We start from the raw sequence: 8,267 nt of genomic DNA, 5'->3' as shown, positions 1-8,267 counted from the left end.
AATTTATTTTAATCCGATCTTTGCACTTCTTATGTAACCTGCCTCAAATATTATAATACATTAATAATAAAACTAATAAATCAATCTTAAAAGCTGAAGTATAGCATCTACTCATCAAATCTCTTTATATATTAAAGCAAATAAAAAAACTAATCATTATTCATATGTAAAAATTTTACTATAAAGAGTATAAGTAAATATAACATTAGTTTGAAGATTTAAAGTTAAGTCTCAAGAGTGATAAAAGTACTCTATTTAAGTTCATTGTCTCTTTTGAAACTTAAAAACCACATATGAACCAATTACGAATAATATTCTATTGAAACCTAGCTCAGAGTACTAAAAAGTGTATGAACTATTTATAAAATAATATGTATATTTTAAACCAAATCAGACTACAAAAAAACTAAAAACCTAAAAATAAAAACTAAAGCAAAATAAAAAGTTAATAAGCTAGATAAAGGAAAAGACTTAGCTGGTAATATGCGAATGGAACATGATGCCAAAGTCTTCTTCCATGAATGCCCTCCCACTACGAACGTGCTCAACAATTGGTAACTCCTTTTCTCACGAACGTAAGCGGCAAAAATTCAACAAACAATATCTAAAAATGAATCTTATCATAATGATAGATATTAAGCAATTAAAGTACTTCAACAACCCAAAAATATATAAAACTTGAATAATGAGCAAATAATATTAAACATAAAGTATACGGCTCCACTACTACTCCATCCCCACACTTGTCTTTTTCATTAGATTCTTCATCGGGGATCGTCTCTCTAGCTCGTTCAATCTACAAACTAGCAAAATTTAAAAACATAAAAACAAAGAAAAAACTACAAAAAACTACGTTAGGGACTCAAAGAAAATAAAAATAAAAATAATAAAATGAAAGAAATTATACAAACTCTACACTTAAGTTTTAACTCAAAAACCCATGTTATGCGAATCACGTGGCGGACCGAGTGGAGCTTCCTCCACCTCGGTAGAACTCCAATGCCCTCAAAGATATCGAATCACGATCCGACCATTCATCAATCTTGGTCTTCTTCTTTCTAACTCCACGAAACTTTTCAAACTTACGCTTTCCTCCACCTCTTTCTCCAACACACTTTACCATTACCCGAGAACTCGAAACCTTTCGCTCCTTCCCCACACTTAAACTCACCGAACGGGACTCGTCAAGACTTGTATCCATGCCCGAGATAGATGATTCTATCAAGTAAACTGGGTGACATGGATCAATGAGACCGTCCTGACCACTAGGATGTCTCATGGACTTAGCCAAATAAGTGGCACTATCATCACCGGCTCTAAGAGTTATCTTGCCTTCAAACACATCGATGATTGCCCTAGAGGTACGTAAGAATGGACGACACAAAATGATAGGAACTCTCTCGTCGGCCTCCATATCTAAAACAACAAAATCTGCGGGAAAAACCAAATTATCTACCTTAACGAGCAAATTCTCCACGACACCCCTCGGATACTTAACGGAACGATCGGCTAAAGACAACGTCATACGAGTAGGGGTGAGCTCCCCTAGGCTTAGCTTTTCATATAAAGAATACGGCATGAGGTTTATACTAGCTCCAAGATCGGCCAATGCTTGAAACGTCGTATCACTTCCGAAAAGACATAGAATGGTAAAAACGCCGGGGTCGGGTAATTTTTCTGGTACTTTATTTAGAACTACTGCAGAACACTCTCCATTCAACGGTACAGTCACCAACTCCTCCAACTTCTCCTTCATTTTAAGAAGATCTTTAAAAAATTTGGCGTATTCAGGCATATGCTGGAGGACTTCGACGAACGGGAGGTTGACATTTAATTGGCTAAATATATTCAGAAAATGCCTGTAATCTTTCGTATACTGTTGATGTTTTAGACGAGCGGGATACGAGACATAGGCAGGGTTAATGATGTGTGGTGGTGGCCGGGCTCCAACCGGCTTCTTCTCGGTGTTTTTCTCAACTTGAGGCTCTATAATTGGTGTTGTACTTTATGAATTACCCGGAGCCTCCATTTCTATCTCTTCATCTATCAACTCATCTTCCACATCTTTCTCAACTTCTCTAGTAACTACCTCCGGACCGAAAACCCTACCACTACGAGTGGAGATGGCTTTCAATTGAGCAGCCGGATTTGTTTGAGGAATATCCGAAAACTGAACTGGGGACCTTTCTTCTAAACGACGAGTAATGTCACCAACAGTCATTTGAATATCGAAAATAGAAGATTGTTGGTTTTTGAAGAGTAAGTCATGGTCGGCGAACTTTTTCTGTGTTGCTTGATCTCTCTCCAAGATTAGCTTCATCATCTCTTCCAAACGCTCAATTCCACCGTTCGAATCCTACACATTATTTTGAACATTATTATTATTATTAGTATTATTATCATTAAAATACTGACCTTGTCTTGAAGAATAAGAATTTTGAAATCCGGGTGATGCGCCTGACGGACGCCAGTTGGAATTATTCTGATTCGGGTTTTTGTAGGTGTTCCAATTCTAATTATTGTTGCTGCAATTGTTGGGAAACCTGATCTGACCAGCGACAAAATCAACCTGTTGATTCATCACCGGGCACTCCAACGTACCATGTCCACCTTGATATAGATGTCGTGCTCTAATCAAAAACAAGTATTTATGAAGCTTAAATACCTATAACTAGTACGGGTAAGTAAGGTCGTCTCCACAGGGAATCAATGGAAAGTGCAAGTAAAGTTCATAATTATTAATTATTATATTAAGTGGACAAACGATGTCAAGCGATTTATAAAATATGATTTAGTAAAACACGATTAATTTAAGTGAACTGTAAACAATAATGAGAAAACGATTCACTTCAGGTTCAGGTAATGTGATGACCGACTAATCACAGATTTATAAGATTAATTGCGCATTAATTACTAAACCTAACAGTTGGGTTGTGAGGACAAACGATACCCTAACCGAATTGTTGACACAACTGAACCCCGGTTTACCCAATTACCGGTTTATTGAATGAAAACCAATTTTAAGCAATGACTAACGATTATTGGTTCAATGACATAAGTGCAAACCCTACATGTGATGAACACAACCAGATAAGTGATGCAAAGCTTGATAATCAAAATCATAAACTGTTTAAACAATCAATTCTAATGTAAAACAAGATTAAAACATTCAATAAAGTTCATACTCATTCAAAACATAGAATCTGATCAAAGTTGGATACACAAAACCCTAGCCTAAAGTGAATACAGTGGTTTAGCCTTGCCTCATGGAGATAGCAGCTTCAAATCTTGATTCGGTTGAAGGAAACATGATTAGAGAGGTGATTGGGATGATTAGGGAGGTCCAAAATCAGCCTTAGAAACCCCAAAAACTGCTAGGAAAAGGTCTCCCCCAAAACCCTAAAACATATGGCTTTTATAGTGAAATTTTCGGGCTTTTTCGCATCAGGCCGTCACTTGGCGTATGATATGCCAAGTCTGCCGTACGGTACGCTAACTCTGACAAAGCCATACTCCAAACTTTCTGCCATACTCTGATTTTAGCGTATGGTACGCCAACTCTTATTTGACCAAATTTCATCTATCTCCCTTGTACTGTATTCACGATCCTTCAGTCCATCTTAAAGCTTCCAAAACACATATTTAAGCTCCCGATTAGTTCCTTTAAGCTCCAAGCACCTACAATCATAAAACCAATCAAAGTAACCGTGTTCGATACATATAAAGAAGTAAAACACACGATATTAAACAGTATAAACACATTCTTTTACCCACACATCACATCCCCACACTTATCTTTTGCTTGCCCTCAAGCAAACTCTCATGCAACACATACACCTCGATCGATGGTTCATCAATTATCAGTATTAATACTAGTGAGTTATAAGGTCATACCCAATTCCCAAGAATTGACACTGTCAAGGTTGATAACCCATCAAATAATTTAATGATACATTTTAAAACTTTGAAACCGCCCAAACGAGTGTGCTTTGTTTCCGGTTAAGTCACACATGGTCATACCCCTCATAATATAACATCTCTCCTCTCGGTTTAATATCTGGACTAGCAAAAAATGTGCTAGTATCTCTCTGCTCTCAGTATCACTCATAAGCAAATATTCATCCACTAAGCTGTTTTGTCACAAATGCAAATCAAGAGGTATTAAAAGGGTTGTAACGGGACCAAGTGTAAGGGTATGGAAGGGAATTTGAAAGTAGCTCAAACGATCTGATCCAGCTTATTACAAACAACTAAATAACACTGACATAAACAACTGACCAATTTATTTCAACGACTAAACAACTAACAAACTCACTGACTTTCATTTACAACCAATACTGACTAGAACATTGACTCTTTTTGAGCTTTTTTTTGACTTTTTATTTTTTTTTTTATTTTTTTTCTCTTTTTTTTACATAAACGAACTACTGAATACATAACTGAATATACACAGACATATTTTTGGCTTTTTTTAAAGCATAATAACGTAATGCTTAATACAGGAACAAATACAGATACAAAATCAAAAACAAACACAATTACAAATAAACCTAGTAAGTCGGATCGTCTCGTAACATAATGTTGGGGTTAACCAAATGAAAAATAAGTCCAAGAAAGGTTTTCTAAGGGACCCAACCCCCCGCCCCTCACATTAACCATCCTCATATGTATAATGTATGAGGCCCCAACCCCCTAGTACCCACACTTTCGCTCATCCAGACGAGGCTTAACCTAATTGCCTCTATCACTTTTGCATTTTGCAAACTACGATCCCGAAATAACATCAATGAAAGCACTCAAATGACATGTGTGTACTATATATTATATGTGTATTATTTATATTTGGGTCAACTCACACACGTACCGGAGGAATAGGGCTGACGATATAAACATGTGTACCTGTCCCCATGACTCGTTATCCCCATCTAAACGGTTCATTTTAAATTTTCTATTTTTGAAAAACATTTGCATGGGAAGACTTTTCGAGAAGCTTAAAAATTGACCATGAACAAAGACCTCTACTTGGCATTAATACTAGCAATTAACAAGTTACAATTCCGGCTTTTGCGCACAATCAAGCTACTCTAAGGCTAAAAATTTTAATTTTACCTCATCCCCACACTTGAGGTTGACATTGTCCTCAATGTTTAAAATTTAGCATTAAAAATATATTATTGAGGACGGGGTTAAAATTGGCTAATTAAAAAAATTTCAAATCGGGTTTAATGTGATGGTCCAAAAAAATTATACAACTATACAATTACACTTTTAACAATAAAACTAATAAAACAAAAAGAATTATGTAAACGAAATCACCTGATAAGAAAAATAAGCCTCTTAAATATACTCTTGCTTGCGCTCAACAAACCCGGCTCCTCAATTCACTCAACAGTATCTGCAAACTCTCACACGTGTAGAAGCACGCTTCTCACAACTGTTAGGATAGGTCTTTCAAACCGTTTGCAAAATCGTTAATTTTAATTACCATGCCAAGTTGAAAAAATTTCATAATTAAATTTGTTAAACTAGTAAAATTGTTAAAAGACCTAACTCACTTTCATAGGAATCACGATTGCATTTAGCGTATGCAACAAGCTCTTTAAACCTCCCGGTAGCCCGGGTGGACGAGTGAGGTCTCGTGAGGGTTTATAGTGAACTACACCCACAAAGTTCGGATACAACAAAAATATACACGTACCTGAATCAACCGTAGCAAAAGGAATATGAACACACGTCGGATATCCAAAACCTCGTAACTTAAAATTCTTTCACCAAAACACTACAAAACTCCGACTTTTCCATGAGGCATCCCCACACTTGAATTTTGCTACAGTGGTACGCTTGAAATAAAACGGTTAAACAAACTAACAAAAAAAAAAAACAAAATAAAATAAAATACAAATTGAAAATAAAATCCGGGTTGCCTCCCGATCAGCGCTAAGTTTTTGTTAAGGTCTTCAGCCAGACCGTTACCTTATTTGACGGTTATGGTGGTCTAATGGAGTGCTTACCTTCATCCACCTCATTCTTCTTACTTCTCCAACACAATGGTAGCTCTAATGCTTCCCACCTGGGCCTAAAACATGCCAACCTCCTTTTTTCATTTTCGAATCCGGGTGGTTTCTTTACCTTCTCATTCTTTGGTGGTTTCTTCTTGTTTGGTCCATCCTTTTCCTCATCGACCACCACTTCCATCACCGTCTTAGTGTTGTTTGTTGAACTTACTCCACTTTTTACATCTACTGCATTTAACTCTTCCTTCTCTCGTTCATGCTTAGACCTGTCAAAAACAACACTTTTCTCTTTTTTGTTGTTATCCTCACATGTACTGGGAAGACACCCGTTAGTAGCACAAGACCTAGAATAATTATTTTCAAAAGAATAATCATATGAATTTGAAAATATACATAAAACTAACTTACGGTTACCGAAGGTCATGCAAACTGTTCCGTCTCGGCAGTTAATCTGAGCATTTGAAGTAGCCAAAAACGGTCTCCCCAATATCACACTGCGTTCTTCTTCCTTCTCAGCCGGTGCATAATCAAGTACCAAGAAATCCTCAGGGTAGTAAAAATCACCAACCTTTACCGCAACACCAATCAGTTTCCCACGGGGTCATCTTCGAGTGAAATCAGCTAACACCAAGGTGGTATCAACTTCTTGTAAAGGTCCAAAATCAAACCGGTCATACACACTCCCCGGTAGAACACTCACACTCGCACCATAATCAACAAGTGCCTTGGTGGTCTTGAACTCACCAATCTGAATAGAGATGAGTGCTGCCCCCGTTTCAAATTCGTCAACTTTATCATTCACCACCTCATCTTCAATAGTGATGGTACTGACGTGTGCATTTTTGAAGTTTGACGAATTACTACTTTGATGGCTCGGATTCTTCAAGGTGTCACTTGGTAATTTAGATGGATTTTGTTTGAAACTCGCCACTTCTTCAGCGAGTTGACTCACTTGTTTATCTCTTGCAACATTTGCTTTCTCTTGAAGCTCCAACCTCTGATTCAATGCCTTATTCTGAGTCTCTTGATCTGCCTTCATCTGTTTCAATAACTCCATCACATCCTTAAGTGATTCCTCTTTGTTCCCCGAAGAATTTCCTTGCCCCTGCTGACAACTCATAACCCTTATTGTAACCCCCAAAATCTCTTTGATTGTACCCACTCTGACCGTTTCCCGAACTATTACCATACTGTTTCTGGTTTGACTGATAACCTGTTTATGAGAACTGCCTTGAAAATTCGGGTTCTGTTGTGTGTTGGGGTTTCCATAGCTGAAATTTGGATGATTCTTGAGGCCCGGATGATAAATTTGAGTTCATATTATTGTATTTCCTTTCACCCTGCACATAGCTGACCTCTTCCTCTCCAGTTTCTTCATCTTGCACAACCCCACAACTCGCAACTTCGTGTCCTAATTCCCCACAACCTTCACATACCGGATATGTTTTTCCTGAATTTTCGGCTCCTTGTACACCTGCAACCAACAACCTATCCATCTTCTTTTCCAATCTATCCATTCTATCTTCTGACCCATGACCTTCAACTGCTTTGACCACTGATCTTTTTGACATCCTGTTCGACTGTGCTTGTCTCTTCGAATTACTCGCATGTCTCTCCAAATGCCCCCAATCCTCGTTTTCGTCATTTGCAAGAAAAGATCCATTCGTGGTAGCTTGGAGGTCACGAACATCATCATTTGAGAGACTATCGTGGAATGCCTTTATCAATTCCCATAAGGCAATCCTATGATGTGGACAAGTCCTCAACAATCGTTTAAACCTTTGGAATGATTCATAAAAAGTTTCACCGGTGATCTGCTGAAAGTTTCGAATGTTGTTGCGGGCCTCTGTGGTTCTTTGGGGAGTATAATACTCGTCTAAAAACTGTTGTGCCAAGTCTCCCCAAGTGAAAATAGTAGCTGACGACAACGATAGAAACCACTGCTTTGCCGCGTCTTTCAAACTGAACTGGAAAACTACCATCTTCACCTCTTCTGCAGTAAAACCTTGACTCGAGATGAGTGCGCATATCAAGTTGAAGTCACTTAAGTGTAAGTATGGTTCTTCTGTATCCTTTCCGTGAAATGTCGGTAATCTCGTTAAACTGTTCCGCCTTACCGAAAAAGTTCTTCCCCGTCTGACTGGAATGATGATTGGTAGAGTATTCGTAGCCACTTGTGGAATGAAGTGGCTTTGAACGCCTCTGACTGGTGGTGGAACAAATGCCCTTGGAACTCCGTCATCAAAATCATAG

The sequence above is a fragment of the Bidens hawaiensis genome, unplaced genomic scaffold, assembly GCF_021521415.1.
Source record: "Bidens hawaiensis isolate Kalapana, Puna unplaced genomic scaffold, B.hawaiensis_p1.1 tig00005588_1, whole genome shotgun sequence".
NCBI lineage: Eukaryota > Viridiplantae > Streptophyta > Magnoliopsida > Asterales > Asteraceae > Bidens > Bidens hawaiensis.
The sequence above is the reverse complement of the archived record's forward strand: the minus strand, read 5'-3'. Positions refer to the sequence as shown.